Source organism: Strix uralensis, chromosome 2, assembly GCF_047716275.1.
Source record: "Strix uralensis isolate ZFMK-TIS-50842 chromosome 2, bStrUra1, whole genome shotgun sequence".
Lineage (NCBI taxonomy): Eukaryota > Metazoa > Chordata > Aves > Strigiformes > Strigidae > Strix > Strix uralensis.
In genome coordinates this window covers 65,416,177-65,433,309 of record NC_133973.1, presented here as the reverse complement: position 1 = coordinate 65,433,309, position 17,133 = coordinate 65,416,177, and the positions used below count along the sequence as shown (strand labels likewise).

The following is a 17,133-nucleotide window of genomic DNA, read 5'->3' as shown; positions in this document are numbered from 1 at the left end:
GGACTAGTAACTGCAAACTCCATAACTGCATGAACACTGCTCCAGTTAATCCAAGGATGAAGAAGTGGTGAAACACATGGGCAGTCTGGCTAGAGTAAAAAGCAAAATCATGGAGGGAAGGTAAAATCTGGAAGGAGAAAAGATGAGCCTCTGTTAAGAAATTCTACGCTACTTTTTATTAAGGCCATACCATGCCTGAAAGAATAGATTTTATGATACTGTTTTCAGGTTGTGATAGGCTACAGTTTGATTGAGTCAAAGCTTAGCTTGTGTGAATGTTTAGGGCGTTCAAATGCACTTTCTGCACCTGTGCTGAAAAAATAATTACCCCCAAAAGTCGCACTTTTCTTTCTTTTTTTTAGAAGTGACACCCAGCTCACATGGCAACTGCAATTCTAAAATTAACAACATATGTTTTCAAAGCTGAGATGTAAACAGGGTTTGCTTAGTTAGGAAGCAATTGCCTTAGGTTTGTCTTGCACCTGGTAAAGAGCTTGTTAAAGGTAGTATTGCAACCTTGAGGGTTTTTTTAGTTTAATTGCTAAGACAGCATTTTAATAGCTTTGTTTTAATCGTGATATTATCGGGGGGGGGAGGGGGGCAGAGTTATTTATTTGGTTGCAGGGCCACGTGGCTGGGACAGATCTTATTTAAGTTACATACATCTTTGGTTGACATGACTCACATTACAATTGGCCTGAATAAACCAACTCTGTATACTAAAATTAAGCAATCAAATGTCAAACACACCACCACATTAGCAGAACCTCACCAAACTAATTCATTGAATAGATGGAGCCCAGTTTCCTGGATGTGGTCAATACAGCCTGGTATTTGGTTTGTAGATCACTGCTGAATATACCCATGGCCTTGCAGGTGGGAACTGCAGATTGAGGTGTGACACACGTGTCTCCTGCATGGTCCATGTCCCAGTGACTAATGACAACCTTCCCCTGCAGGGAAATCACTTAAAACCCACACTCAGCAGGAGCCACCTCCTTGGGACAAGCTAATAACCTCATCAGCACATAGTCTCCCCACTCCTTTTCTAATAATAGTCACTTTTTTACCCTAAATTAGGAAGCTAATATGAATCCATTCACAGCTTGCCCTGATGACTTTTAATCTGAGACCACAGCTGGCCTTTGCAGTTTTTATCAGAAGAATTCCAATAATCATTACACAGAGTTTTCTCAGGTCTACTTCAAATCTGAGCCAATGTATCTCACAGCCCATATTCTTGTGACACACTGGCCATGGTGTTTCATCCTGTAAAATCAGTAATAGCAACATGAATAATTAGATGCTGTATTTGTACAGCATCAGACTCACACTTATTTCTAGTTGGCTATACTGCTTTTCTTTGTAGCTAGACTCATGCTGTCTAACCCTGGAGAGCACAGAGCAAGTCTGCAAAGTTTTAGTCCATGAGATCATCCCAGTAATTTGTTACTGCAGGCACTATCTGTCTAACTTTATTTCCCCATGTTAAATAATTGCGATATTGTTTCTTAAAAACCCTTGACAACAAAAATCAAAACAACCGTAAATAATCCACAGACATATGGAATTGTTTTGAAAAATAAAGTAAATTGCTGAGACTCCTTAAAAATGGAAATCTACCAAGGAAACCCCAGCAGTCTCTTTGACAGTCTGCTCTAAAACTTTTCATTTGCTTTGATGTTGTTTGTAATTTATGCTCCTCAGAGGCTCTTAGATGAAGGAAATCGTCTATTTTAATAATGTGAAACCTTCTTCTGGCCACCCGAGATGGGAATTCCTGCTCTGTTTCCTGTGCCTCTCTGACAGGACCAAAGGGGGAAGGAGGGCTTAAAAATCACATGGCTGTTAGTGATCAGAGCTGTGGCATCACCCACCATTCCGAAACATCTGCCCAAACGTTACTTATCTCTCACTGGTGAGGTTACATATTTAGGAAAGCTGTCTTTTTAAGCTCACTCTCCGCAGTAGTGTTATTTCACCGTATTAGTAATTCAGAAGGATAGGTTATGTGGTGACGATTATAGTACAAAAGCAATTATTGAAATAGTCCCTTTAATTCAAAATTATTTTAATTACTAGTGATACCTGTCCTTCCCCCCCCCCCCCATTTCTGTGCTAAGTCTCTTCATGATTCAAAAATTGCCACTAGGCTATCACCTTTGGTAATTGCTGTTCTCTGAGCTGAATGAACAAAGGAAAAATTAAACTGGAGTGTGTCAGGCAGGCAGAATAGGAAATATATGCTCCTGCAGCAAAGCTACTCTCCTCCTAATTACCCTGCAATTGCCAGGTTCAAAATGTAATTTATGAGCAGCATAGATAGAATGGCCACATTAGTCCATTATTTCATGATGATCTTTTCTACTCTTGATTTCAGAAAGGAAGGATTTTGCAGCTCTCAGTGCATTGGCATTGTCAGCTGCTGCTCTGGGCAGTGATGCTAGACAACTGCACTTGAGAGATACTCCCAAAAAAAATGTAAAGCAGTCTCCTAACAGCAAGGTTTTATAGAAGGAGGGAGGTGCTGTAAAGTACAGTTAAATAAATAAAGCATGACCTGGTGGGCCGCCTTAGGCACTGCTGACCACATTTGAAACAGATGCAGAATTGTTTGAAGGAGAAGGAAGTTTTCCAGCCTGCAGCTGCTACTGTTACACCTTCCACCTGCTGTAAAATACACCAAATGCAGCAAATGAACCTAATAACACCCCTAGAATCTGTTTTACTCTAAGCATGGAGTAGCCTGCAAAAGGATGCAGCAGTGGGCAAAGCCACCAACATGTGATACGCAGCTGGCACATGGTTTCAGCTGTAGTGTTGCTGCCCGAGGCCAAGTTTACTCTTCAGTCAAGTTGGGGCAATGACTTATGTCTGAGTGAGCTTTAAACACACAACAGGATGCTCATGGCCAAATGGAGCTCAGGAACAATTCATTGCCCACAAAGTTATTCAGCTTCCTGGGTGGGCATCATACCCCACTGAGCTTTGTGTTCCCAGAGATCACCATAGTTTGTGGTACCTGAGCTAGTCTCACAGGGTCACAGGGTGGCTGAGGCTGGAAGGCATCTCTGGGGATCATCCAGTCCAATCCCTGCTCAGAGCAGGGTCAGCAGTTGCTCAGGGCTGTGTCCAGCTGGGTCTTGAATATGTCCCAGGATGGAGAGTCCACATCCTCTCTGGGCAACCTGTTCCAGTGTTTAACCATCCTCACAGCAGAAAAAGTTTTTCGTTATATTTAAATGGAACTTCCCACATTTCAATTTGTGCCTTTTGCATCTTGTCCTGTCATGGGGCACCTCTGAGAAGTGCCTGGCTCTGTCTTCTTTACTTCCTCCTATCAGGTATTTATCCCTCCCAGTCATCTCAGTCTCTTCTCATGTGAAAGATGCTTCAATTCCTTAATCATCTTCATGGCCTTTTGCTGGAGTCCCTCCATGTCTCTCTTGTACTGGAGAGCCCAGACCCGGATTCAGTATTTCAGATGTGTCTCACCAGGACTGAGCAGAGAGGAAGGATCACCTCCCTCCACCTGCTGGCAACACTCTTTCTACTGCAGCCTAGGGTGCTGTTGGCTGCCTTTCCTGCAAGGGAGCATTGCTAACTCAGGGTAAACTTGGTGTCCGTCAGGCCTTGTCCGCAAAGCTGCTTTCTAGACAGTTGATCCCCTTTGCTTATATTGGTGCATGGAGCCTCACCTGAGTCTTCCCAAGCCTGGGTCACAGAAGTCCAAAAATGATGTCTAGTGTTGCAGATAGGCACCCTGCTTGGCAGATCTGCATCATTCACCTACTGTACGTGTTTCAGTCACCAGCCCCACAGACCACAGAAAAACTGGCTCTGCAAGCTTCCTCTCCTTCCCTACAATTCACTACTTCCCTACAAAACACCATCTACAATTCTTCTCCATCCTCTTTTCTGCCTGCCTTATGTCCCAGTTCTTCATTCACAGTTTTTTTCACTATTGAATTCTTTTCAGTTAAAATAAGATAAATTAATGCTTACATTAAAACTACCATTGTGTTTTGCAGTCAACATCCCTTTAAAGCTAATTTTGTTGAGAACGTTTATACCTTTTATCAATAAACAAAATGAGAATCAATTCTGGTTGTCTGCAGACCCAGGAAGATAGCGATGCTTTGTTTCACACTTGGACTGCTTTGGAAGGATTTCTTCACAACTGGGAGGTGGCAAAGTTAAGATGGCATCTAAAGTCATTTGAGAAGCCCTAAGATATATAACACATCTTTAGGGGCCTGCCAGGTTCATATGGCAAAGGCAGCTAAAGACTGCTGAGATAGAGCACAGGCACTGGACGATGGCATAAAGGCAAATAAATGTTATTTCTATCCATTAAAAAAAAATAAAAAGTCAATATAGCGCAAGGGGAAAAGGGAGAAATAAAGAGAAAAGGGAGAAGCAAAGGGAAAGCAAAAAAGTGAAATAGGAAAGCCCAAGCGCAAAGGCAAAGGGAAGACTATCTTTCTGATTCTGGATGTGACATGCAAGCCTCGGAGTCAACTGTCTGAAAGTTCAGTGCCTCTGAGCTGTACACAAAGCCCATCAATATCTTTCCTTGTTGCAGTCTAAGTCCATAAGAAAGTTCTTGCCCCTTCCCTGAGAAAGCATTTGGTTATATTATTTGGGAGTTTCACTCCTAAGTATTCCCTTTCAGTTCCTTGCGCAGAATGCAAACAGAGTACTCTTAGGAATGGGAGATTCCTCCCCTGATTCATTCTGCTGAGGTTTTGTTTTTACTTGGCCCTGAAGAATTGGCTATTTTTAATGACTTTTATGATTAATAAAACTGTCTGAAGGCCTGCTGGGGTCTTCAAGCTAGTTATCAACAAAGTCCTCTAGCTCTTTCCCATAGTGTCTAAACTAATGGCAAAGACCCAACACTTGATCTTTCTCCCCAAGCTGAGGCTTGTCTAGCAGGGTTTAGAGTCATGTCAGGGTGGTAAAAAAAAATCCCTAAGAGTTACTTTCTTGCTGCACTATGGAAAACCATACTCTCCTGGAAATCTATCTGTCTGTCTCATCTTCTCTGCAAAGCTCTTGTGCAGAATCTTCTGCTTTCCCCCAGCTGTTTCCCAGCTGCAAGCAGGTGACCTGATACATGTTTAAAGAAATCCTGGATGTATATCCTCACAGCTGGGCACTGAACTCCTATCAGCAACACATGTTGACTCCTACACCTTTAACAGTCTCCCTGCTGGATCACACTGCTAAACATAAATTCATGCTCTGAAGAGGCACACCACGCAGCACATCCTAGACCATTCAGGACCTCAGTCGGGCAGATGGGTGTTTGAGATACTACAGTAAGACCAGAGTGCGAGAAAGGGACTGTTAGCCAGGGGGCAGAGAGAGGAAGAAGGCAGCAACAGCTTGTTGTGGCACTGGGAGGGAGAAGCAGCACCAATGAGCAATATGCCTCCCTGTTCCCATGCCCTCTCCCCACTATCATGTGTTCATTTCCTTTCTGCCTCCCTGGGAGGGGCAGAGAGACAAAAGATACACTGAAGAATAGGCAAAGGCACCTAGGCATGCCTTAGTGATACTGTAAATTCATAAGAAACCTAAAAAGATGTATGGCAGTTAATGAACAGCAAAACGTATGAGATATGGATTGAAAGGTGTATTGGAAGATATAAGTTTAACTACATCAGGACACAGCATGGTGTAAGACCAATTTTTTTTTATTCAGATGTCATACAGTTCTAGTGCTTTTCCTACTAGTTGGTAGCACATTTCACAGAAATAAAGGATTGATAACATCCTGCAGGAGGTTGCAGCTGGGGAGCCACTGAGTCCAGACACATTGGTACCACATTCTAGATTAATAAAGCAAACAAAACTATATTTACTTTGTAATTTATTTCTGCCTCCTCTCATCATCTGTGTGTGCAGGAACAAACCTCAAGTTTGCTTTCCATGGATGACATCTAACAAAAGGATGCAATTCACATTTGATTTGTCCTTTGAGTTGTAAAGGGCAATTTTTATAACTCTTTCTTAACATAGATTTATATATTTGTGCTTATCATACTTATTCATTGTTTTTCACAGGCTACATTATACCTGAGGAAGACACAGCAAAGATTACTAGTAGGGGCTGCTCTCTTTTAAAATCCTTCATCAAGTATCTGAACACTGTGTTGCTGGATTACAGTGGGTCAGATCCTGATACCCTCACTAGAGAGACCGACCATTCCTGCTCTTCAGGAGCTCTTCCAGTATACTTCTGGGTCCTCCAATCCAAGCTGTAAAGTGCAATGCTATTAAGCCAGAATTGGGAATCAAGAATCTGCACCTGCTCAGAATGGGAGATGTTTTTTCCACAGTGGCTCAGATCCCTGAAAACCTGAGGCTGCACCACAGACAAATATTCAACAGCTGAAAATTGGTTTTAAACATCCTTTATTTTGAGCTAGTATGTCAATAATAGGTAAACAGCATATCCTGAGCAACTCTTTCTAAAAACATGTTAAAATAGTTTTGCATGTTGCTGGAAAACATGCTGTACTTACATCAGGAAAGAGAACAGAAGAACCTTTTACAAATCTTCAAATAATCTCAAACTAACTAGCTTTTAACATCCTCTCTGCTAGAATTCTGGGCTTTATTAGTTGTTCTTCTTGCCATTCCTGAGTCTGCCTAATGCTTTCTGTAGAACAACTATACATTTTTTCCAGGCATTTGTCATTTCTTGAAACATATAAAAGAGAGCACTTGGATTCAACTAACAGACCATCCAAATGCTGCTCTGCATAGGGACTGATATATGCTGACAAGGAGTAGAAGTCAAATTTTCTTTATATGGTTCTTTATGGTGAGCAAACCTACTTAAAACAAGCTCCTTCTCAAGGCAGCATATTGATTAGAGCTGACGGGCCGAAAAGACCTTTGGGAGACAACAGAATATGGCTTGAGTCAAAGAGTAACACTAAAGCTGGCAGCAGCAACATTAAGAGTCAGTAAAACCTGAGAGAGTTTGTCTCACACTGAAATTTATTGCACCCATTTGGACAGCCATTATAGTAGTTAGTAATTTTATCTGCACAAGTTCATCTGTATTTGGACTCTCAGAGCTTAGTGAGAGGTCTTGCAAGGCAGAACCATACCCAGGGCCCTGCTGACTGAGGCAAAAGAGCTGAAGCGAGGTACAGCTGTGTCTGGAGACTGCAAAAGGCTGTCCATTTAGATGGCCAGCTACAACGTAAGTTATGTTAACAGTAACTCTGAAATAAGGTGATGGTAGGCCAATGTAGATGACTATTTTCCTAGTCTGTGCTGCAGTGATTGTCTTCTGCGGCTTGATGAAGCTGTCACTCAGAAGCAAAAATTGCTGTTTTATTGAATAGAAGTACATCTATACTTCATGTTTTTGGACTAAATGAGACAAGAAAAGCTACACCCAGGCTAATTTCCAGAGAGGTGGTATCAAATTCTCCTGATGAGACATTTTGAAGATGGTGGATTAATGCAACTCTACAGAACATTTTGCATTGTTCCTTTGCCTAACCTAGTTTCTGAAACTACTGTGGCTGATGTTCCATATCTTCACTGATGATCTGTTCCAGTGCTTAATTACCTTTGTCTTTGCAACATCTCTCCCAGTGGGTTGAAGCCTATCCCACCAAAGACCAAGCCACTGGAATCACCTTCAAAATGTTAGTGAAGAATCTATTCCTGAGACAGGTGGAACTGATACCATTGAATCTGGCAGGGAATCAGCTGTGCTCTAATGAAACAGGGGAGTACTGAGTTGGGAGTGCATATAGGTCTTCATATTGCATAACACCCCCAGTCCTTAGGACAAGTAGAGAGAGTTGACTGAACCCTGAAAGGGAAATTATGAAGAGGAATCTGAACTAAACCTCCTTTGCTTTCCATACAGATCACAATGCGCATGATGTTGGCATATCAAGCATACTGTTTAAGTGATCCTTAGGGTCCTAGATTCCCTCTAGTCAATCAAGAGAGGTAGGAATCTCCAGAGGGCATTTTTGAGTGTTAGGCAGTAGTTAGGTCCCGTTGTAAGTTAAGTGCAGAAAAACTGTATGCCTACAAACCCACTATCCTCTACCCCATTGGCCAGCTAAATCAAGATCTGACCAAGAGGGTCCAATTCCCCCTTGATTTAACTCTGCTACATTCCTGTTTAGTCTTTTTAAGCCCTGCACAATAGGTGGAGTCTTGACTATATGAGTCACATGACTTCTCTGTTCACAAAGTCAGAAAATTGGCTTGGTTGAGGTCTTCAGGTGACCACCCAGATGACCTTTGTCATGGTTTAAACCCAGCCGGCAGCCAAGCACCATGCAGCCACTCACTCACTCTTGCCCACCCCAGGAAATGGGGGAGCGAATTGGAGGGGTAAGGGTAAGGAGACTCATAGGTTGAGAGAAAAAAGAAATTAATAATTGAAAGAAAATAAAATTAAAATAATAATATTAATAACAGAAAATACAAATAAGTAATGCACAATGTGATTATACACCATCTGCTGACTGATGCCCAGCCTGTTCCTAGCTCGTGATCCCAGAGAAGAGAAAATCCTGAAACCACAATCCCGGAAGTGAGAGTGAGCTTTCCAGCCAACTCTCATCTATATACTGAGCATGACGTTACATGACATGGAATATTCCATTGGCTAGTTTGGGTTCATTGCCTTGGCTATGCTCCCTCACAGTTTCTTGTGTACCTGCAGACTAGCAGGACATAGGAAGTTGAAAAGTCCTTGATTTCTTAGCAACAACTGAAACCATCAGTACATTATCAACATTCTTCTCATATCAAATCCCATACTGAATCCAAAACACAGCACTATTCTAGCTACTAAGAAGGGAAAAAATAATTAGCTCTATCCCAGCCGAAACCAGGACACCTTTAAACAGTCCTTAGTCCTTGTCACTCTTTTCACTCTGTATTTCCATTCACTCCTCACTAAATTAAAGCCTTTCTTCCTATCTTCACTGATTTCAGGTGTAACTTCCTAATTTTTTATTTTGCTAAAGCACAAGGATCTCTTCTCCTACTGTCATATGTGAAATCAGGTTTTTGTGAAAAAGGGACCCCTATGGAGCTCTTCGTCTCTTGAAGGGCCATTGGTCCAGAAGTTATTCCTCAGATAGTAGGATTCAGCATCTTAAGTGCTTCCCTGTGGCCAAAAGAACTTGTTCGGAGCCTCATGACATCCTTACTTTCACACTTAGCCCACTCTGATGAGACCTGCTGACAGCTGAGTCTTGAGCTCCTATTCTGTATCTGACTTACCAGGCAAACCAGTGAAATGCAGGCATGTTTTTAACTCATGTAATGGGAAGTGGAACAGAGCTCATCTCTAGTGATATTTACCTTCTTCATTGAACGTAAGTAATCTGATGTCCCTTGGGCAAATGAACTCAAGTTCTCTGGAGACCATTGGTGACTGTATGTGGCAACTCCTGATCCTGCCAGGAAAGGAACTTCCTCAAAGTGAGGCGTGTAAGAGAGACAAGAGGAAAAGAGGAAAGACTGAAAAGTAGCAGTGTCCAGAAGAATGCACTTGGTTATTACAAGGAATCAATGAATACCAGAAAGACATCAAAAGCTTTGGTATTATTGGATATGGAAAAACTATGACTGACCACAGTCTCAGTCACTAGTACCGTATATCTACAGGTGCTTGAAGGAGTCCTTTTTCCTTCTTGCAAAGTCTCTCTAGGTTTCTTACCCCCTTCCTTGGGCCTTTGGATCTGATGTGAGGGCTAGACTCCTAGCAGAGAAGAGGAAAGGGTATATCTCCCAAGAGAGTCCTCTGAGTAACGCTGCTTCCAGAGTGCGGTTGTCACTCTTAGCCACCATGAAGGAGAACCTTCACACATCTAGGGCATTAAAGGTCAAAAAAAGTGTGTGTTCTACATTCACTTCCAGATGTGTAATTCAAAGACACTGTGTCTGATTTCCACCCAGCAGCAGAAGCTGGCCTCAACCAGACAACAGAGGGGATGTCAAATAGAAAGTTCCTAACATGACCAAACTGATGAAGAAAAGAGAGAAAAATAAAACTTCTAGGGTACATATGAAAGAAAACACACAAAAGCAGTTGCCCTTGGTCTCAGGGGGAAATCAAAAGCAGTGTTATCCCAGTGATCTTCTCAACAACTTCATCCACTTACAATTTATTTCTGCCCCCCCATCCCCCTCTCCCCTAAAAGGTCCCTGTAGAAATGGTTTCCTGATTTCACACTGGAGGCAGGAGGGTGGCTCTTCGTGGACTATTTTCAATGCTGTTCATCATTCTCCAGACCATTGGTCCAAGGGCATGTTCCAAGGACAATATAGGATGCATAGGCTGTGCCTGTCACTTTTTGTTTTTAAGTCACCATGCTTCGAGCCATTAAGAGACTAATTATACTACCAAGTTAAAAAAGACTCTATCACTCGTCTTCTGCTAAAGAGTTAACTTTCCTGGACCAGGGAATCTCTCTGCTCATATTCAGCTGATGCAAGGTCAACGACAAACACACCGAGGAAGTCAGAGTTGCTTTATTTTTCTTGTGAGCAGGTCAAATAAAACACTGCTGATGCTCCATTTATCTGGAGCGACAAGCAAACACTTGGCAGCGGTGGAAAGCATACACTGGAATCTGGCACGAGGCTCCTAGCACAGCTGTCAGCCTGCTGACTAATCACTTCATCCCCACACTAATGCTGCTCCAGGTCTATTGGACCCTTTCATCTCAGATACCCCGGCACACGCTCCTCCTGATAGAGCTATTTATACAGAGATGTCACTATTAATTGTTATGTAGCATTTTCTTTTAGGAGGGCTTTTTTAGCCAAGGTTTTTTTCAGTGGTTTTCTCTTTCCTACCATATTCCTTCAAGGGGGGAGCTGTGATTCTGCTGCTTCCAGTACCAACCAGGCCTTAAGTAGATACCCCCTTGCCGGACTGAATTTTTTTGAGGGCTTTTTGTATGTGTGTGTGCATGAGCTTCATAGCTTGTTTTTCTAAATGGCCTTCCCTATCAATTTGTTTTACTTTGGTGACTATTCTGGCAATTAAGCTGCAATGGCACAGGACACACCTGACTCTGAAGAGACCTGATTTATCTTAGGTTTGCATTATCGGACGATACTTGTAGTCTTGTCAGCACAAACTATTTAAGCAACTCCCAAGGACAGTGTTAAAATATAGGTGGAGTCTATGAACTCTGTTCTTGGCAGCTGTGCTTTATTAGTTGTGCTGTGCAAAGGTGGTGCGGCTAAGGTAATGCAGTGCTTTCACAGAAGCATTATATATTGTGACAAGCTGAACAACCTCCAGGACTCTCACTCATCATGACTCCCATTTCATACCTCATCCATTATAGGAATGAGGTATGAAAACATTTCTCTGTTTCCTAAAGATATTAACAGACTCCTGGGAAATCGTTTACCTGGAGAAAGGGAAGTGCCCAGCCTCATTTTTTTGTGTTCAGGCCCGAACAGCCGACCATGGCAGGGCTAGCTGCTCTTTTTATTAGTGAACGATAGGTTTTGACAATCGGTAACTGTAAAGAACTCAAGCAGTTAATTGGTTTCATGCTTTCGGTTAGCAAAGGTACAAAAACATAAATTTGTGTCACTTCCATACTCCGTTTGGAACAAGGATATCCAAGTGCTTTTTAAAGAATAGCAAAGGATGTCTCCTAACACACTGAAGGTAGGCAAGTTCGGTCATCCCCGTGTATGATGAGGATGGTGACTGGAGCCCTGGAAGGGTTGACTGATTTTGTCATTCAGACTTGACATGGCAGAGCTAGAACTAGAGCAGAGGCTCCTTATACTCACATTTGTATGTTAAATACAGAACCAGCCTTCATATTTTAAACCATGGAGGTATCTGCCTGTCCTCAAGCAGGTGCATATTCTAGAGTTTATGGTATCATCTCCCATTTCTTGGCATGATTTTGCCCTGAAACAAATGGATGACGTACACATTCATTCTGTAGGTTATACTTATGGTACTATTTCTTGGCATTCTACAGTTGCCTCAGAAAATACCCCCATATGTTCTGTTACAACATTGGGATGGCCTGATCTGCAAGTCCAGATAGACCCCTGGGGTAAGCATGCTTCAGATGTCTTCACTGAAACAGAATTTGAAAGATACACAGGGACAGCAGCAAGAAGTGGGCATCTCTATTGCCTCTGTGATTCATTCACAATTATTGACACAGGAATTCCCTACTGTGTGCATGGGAGATGTGCAATATCTTCAGTGCCAGGCAGCGGAGATAATTATACAGATCTTGGCACGATGTTCTCAGTTTGTGCTTTGAGGAAGCACCATGTGGAATTTGCTTCTCGCAACAAAGGGGTAAAGAGTTTTCCATAAAAGACCTTCACTGGGTTTTAGGTTGGCTTCAAGGGAAGAAGGAAGTGGTGTTTCAGATACTTTAATCTGGAATAAAAATAGACACTCAGCCAACAGAGCTCCTTTAAACCATGGATTATGTTATCATCACTAAGTTTGAAATATCATTTCAAAGTCTTGGTCAGATTTACTGTTTGATTTAAATCAGTGTAGCCTAATTGAAGTCAGTGGAGCTATGACAGTTTATACCAGCCAAGGGACTGGTGTCTGTTTCAGAGTATTGTTTTCCCACAATTGGCCTTGATCTTCCAGACAGTGATAGATTTTCTGGGTATTTCAAATACTGCAAACATTCATACAGCTTTTCTTAGGATCTTCTTGAACACTTGTGACATCTACAAACTCAGGTCACCTTCTCCATGTTTACCTCTCAATGTTGACAGTGTGATCCCCAACAGTGTCATTTTTTTTATTCAAATCAGCTCTTCACACTAATTGTTGCATTCCTTTTTCCTATGGAGCGCCAGGGCCACTTGGTAGTTGCACAGTGCTTGAAGGATGGTACCACAGGGTGAGATTTAGAAGAATAGTTTAGATGATCACAGATATGCAGATGACACTGACTAAATACTGTCCCTTCTCCAGACACAAAACCAAATACAGCAGATAGTGTCTGATAGTGCTACTGAGCTTTTTGATAATAAGGCTCTGGATACAATTCTTGCAAAGTGAAATTATACAGACCAACTGGACTCCAAAATATGAAGCATGAGCATTTGTGTGGCCTTTGTTATGCCTGGAAAAATATTTCAGAGGCTCACTCTAATATGTTTTCTTGGCACAGTCTTTTCTTCAAGGCCTAATTCTCCGTTGTTTTGCATTCTTGATAATCATTCATACCTATGTATTGTAGGTATAAAGTACCTTCATACTGTAACACAGTGAAGAATTTGGATCACAAATTCTTCATCATAGGAGGGATTTTTCTCTTTTGAATCCATTTAATATTGTTACCAAATACTTGCAGTTTGGTAAAGAAATGCATCTGTTTTACTTGTACTTTGGTCAGGCTTCCATGCTGTCTGTCTTTGAAACACTGAGACTGAATTCTTGCAATGCAGCATATATGCTTAGCTGCCCAGGAACTTCTTGTGGCCAGTGCTGAATGCCATGATTTATTGTCATGGCAAGTAGTGCAGCTGTAAGCAGCAGCTTAATACGAAGCATAGAGTAGGACCCAGATCAGCATGATTAACCTCAAGAAGTCTCCCGAGGGCCACTGAGGCAATCTGATTTGGGAATCTCTCTCCACTGACTGAATAGCAAATGCCCACACCTTCCTGCACAAGTGCTTAAACCAAAGGCTAGCTGTGGCCATGCAGTCTGATGGAGCTAATAACTGGTCCCACCACAACTAACCTCTCAGGCTTCTCCAGGGATTGAGATGGCTCCACCTCTCAACTTAGATCACAAATCAGTTTGAGTGAAAAAGTATTAATCTCCCCCAAATCACTGTGTTTCTGAACCTGCACATCTGAGAAAAAATGAGGCCACAAGGTATCTAGCAGTTTTTCAGAGAAGGGTGACTTGTGCACTAGGCAGTGCAGGAAAATAGGTTGTTGGAGACTTGCACAGTGTTTAGGTGCCCACATCCCATGTAGCCAGGCTGATGGGAGATATCTAATCAGAAACTTCAGGTGGTGTGTTGGTTATTAAGTGACCTTATTACTGAACTTCTGGCAACTTTATAAGGTATTTACTCTCTCTCTGAAGTCAGAGAGTGCATGTTCTGATCAAGGGCTTTAAAGAAAAGTGGTGCTTACCCAAATTGTTGTTTAATTGCTTAAAATAAAAATATCATTTACTAATGTAGTAATTAATTCCGGGGCATAAGCCAGTAGCAAAATATGCATGAATGTTATGTGCCACAGTCATTAAAATGTAAATAGGTCTTTTACTTTGACTGCATGATCTTGCTTACATACTTTAGAAAGAACAGTCCAAAATGGAAGTCACCAATTTAAAATAATGGTTGTTTTTTAATAAGAATGCATGAAGAAACATGTAACTGTTTTCACCCTGGTCACTATAATATAATGAATATCCTTATAAGAATATGCTATATTTAAAAATGGAAAAGGTAGAAGGAGACAGGGAGACTTCAACAGTATCAGCATAAATGGGAAAATATTGTAATGTTAAATTTTTGCAGTATATTGGCTACCATTAGAGCAGCAAACATAGATTTCCAGATGTTTGTGAAGAGTCCAACAGTTATATTTTATATCTATGGCTGTAGTAACAATTTCTATTCAGCAGCCTAGAAAAACATTTCATGTCACAACAGGAAAGAAATATTACTGTGGGGTTTTTTTCTCCCTCATCCCCTATATAGCAATTCTAAATACTTCAGTCAATGCCAAACAAAAATCATGGTTTAAAAATTAAAACCACAGTCACTAGGGGCAGGACATAAATGTGCAGATGTTTTGTGATGTTGAAGAACTTTTCAGGCAACAGTCACAATGCTGTTGTGGAGAGGACTGGAAATCCATCAGAGTCGGACACTGTCAAAAGCATTCCCTAAGCTACACTGTCAGAAAAGGCAGTTACCTTTTCATATTCCCTTAAGAAAAAAAAAATAAGAAAAAAAAATCAAAACTAGAAAACCTACTCACAATGGCCTTTATATAGCTCTCACTATTTTTTTAGCAAGGGATTGACTGTAATCTGTTAATATAAGTGAACAACTTATATCTAGAGTTTACTGGGCAACCTGTAGAAGTGGAAGACTGCATTGTCCCAAAGCAGTGCACAAAACATTAATTTTCCTTCTCCAGGAAGGAAAATTTTTACAAGTTTAGAAGCTGTTTCTGTTTCAGGCACCTCTGTGCCTTAATGCTGTTATACAAATGGCTGCCTGAAAATCTTGTGTTTATCACACCTACCTGCCTAGACAAAGAGACATCATGAATAACAACAAAAATAGCAGAGGGCAAGTTTTTAAAGGCACTCACTGTAATTGGTACATTTAATGCCTGTGCGTGATGACAGACCCCTTGCCTCCCAAGTGTTGGCAGGCACTTCTGCGAACATGCATGTAGCACCGAGCTGTCCTGCCAGAACATGAACTTCTACTGTTGCCTCTCTCTACCACCTGATGGTTACAAGGATGGAAATAAAGGTCAAAAATATAAATGAATGTCATCTCCTCCCTCTCCTGTTTATTTTATTTGCTTTAATTAGTAAGATGAGATCACAAGTGAGGTTTTCTGCACTGCCTGTCCCTGCTGTGCCTCAAAGGGTGCAGAAAGCTCTCCAACAGCACGATTTCCCAAGCAACCAGAAACTCTCTGGAGCAAGAAAGCCATGGGCAGCTGTGCCGCTTTCTAGCAAAAGTCAAGGGGGATGCTATAAGTAAAGGCGATGTGGTAGGAATACTGGCTTGTGCAAGACAGGTGGTCCAGTGGGGAAAGGTTGGCATATGTTAGGGGAGGCGGGGATAAGGCTGGGAAGTGTGTGGCCATGGGTAATCACGGAGTTGAAACTGCATCTCTGATGGCCTGGCCTCTTTTCAAAGCTCCAGAAATTGCCTGTCATATGTGGCTCGTGTCAGGTGTCAGGTACCATTTTCCAGAATGAAATGCACCATTAGCAGGTAAAGACAATTCGCTAGGTACAACATAGCAGAGCTGTAATTATTTATTAGATATTATTTTTCACAAAATGCATCTCCAAGATCACATTGCATTAGCCACAATATTGGACTGATGGAGCATAAACAAGGGTAATGATAAACACTGGTGAATGGAGTTGGGAAGAGATGGTTATTAGGGTACCGGTGTGTTTCATGTGGGGTTTATTTAACAGTCTCATTAATGATCTGGAAAAAGAAGTGAATAACCATTTAATTAAGTTTGCATTTGATACTAAATTAGAAGTTGCTGCAGACACCTCCGAGGGCAGAGAAATAAATCAAAAAGAGCTAGAAGCATGTGCGGTAAAGAAGAAAATGAGATCTGGTATGAAGAAAAAAAGCAAGCTAATCTCTCTGGAAGCAAATAATCTAAAATGTAGCTATCTGTGGAGGAATTCTGGAGAAAGCAGTGTTGAAAGAGATGTAGGAGTGTTAATGGACTATATATTCCATCACAGCTTGAGTATATGTTTACAGAAGCAACGCATCAAGAAGCAGGAAGGTAATAGCCCTTCATTTTAGGGCTCTAGTGAGAACCCATCTATAATGCTGCACTCTGTTTTGGGCATCCTGTTATCAGAGAGATATAGACAAATTGGAATGAGTTCAGAAAAGAGCCATAAAAATGATCCCATATCCCTGGAGATAATGACTTATGAAGAAAGATCAGAAGAAGTAAATGTGTAAGGCCTTGTCTGAAAGATGACTGAAGTAGGGCAGGAAAACAGCCTGCAAATATGTGAAAGCAAAAAGGGAGGATGATAATTTATCATAGTAACTATTAGTAATAGGATGAAATAATAAGTAACAGCAATAAATTTAAAAAGGGCAACTTCAGGTTGAATGTAGGGAGAAATTTCTGACAGTGGAATTTGGGTTAGTTTGCAGAGAAGTTTCCCAGGGGTAAAAGTAAAAGCTGCATTCAAGTCATTTAAAATCAAATTGGACAACTCACTAGAAAATGCACCCTGCTATAGGGAACAATCTTCCATTGCCTGGGGAATAAGCTGGATGACTTAATAGGACATTTCACACTCAGATCTTTATGACTGTGATATTTTTAATATGCATGGTCAACTATTTCAGG

General features: G+C 41.4%; 1 protein-coding gene across 2 annotated transcripts in view; it reads left to right on the top strand.

Annotated features, from left to right (window-relative positions):
- AFF3 (ALF transcription elongation factor 3) overlaps positions 1-17,133 on the top strand; it is a 335,959-nt gene that overhangs the window by 272,082 nt on the left and 46,744 nt on the right. The window lies entirely within an intron of this gene.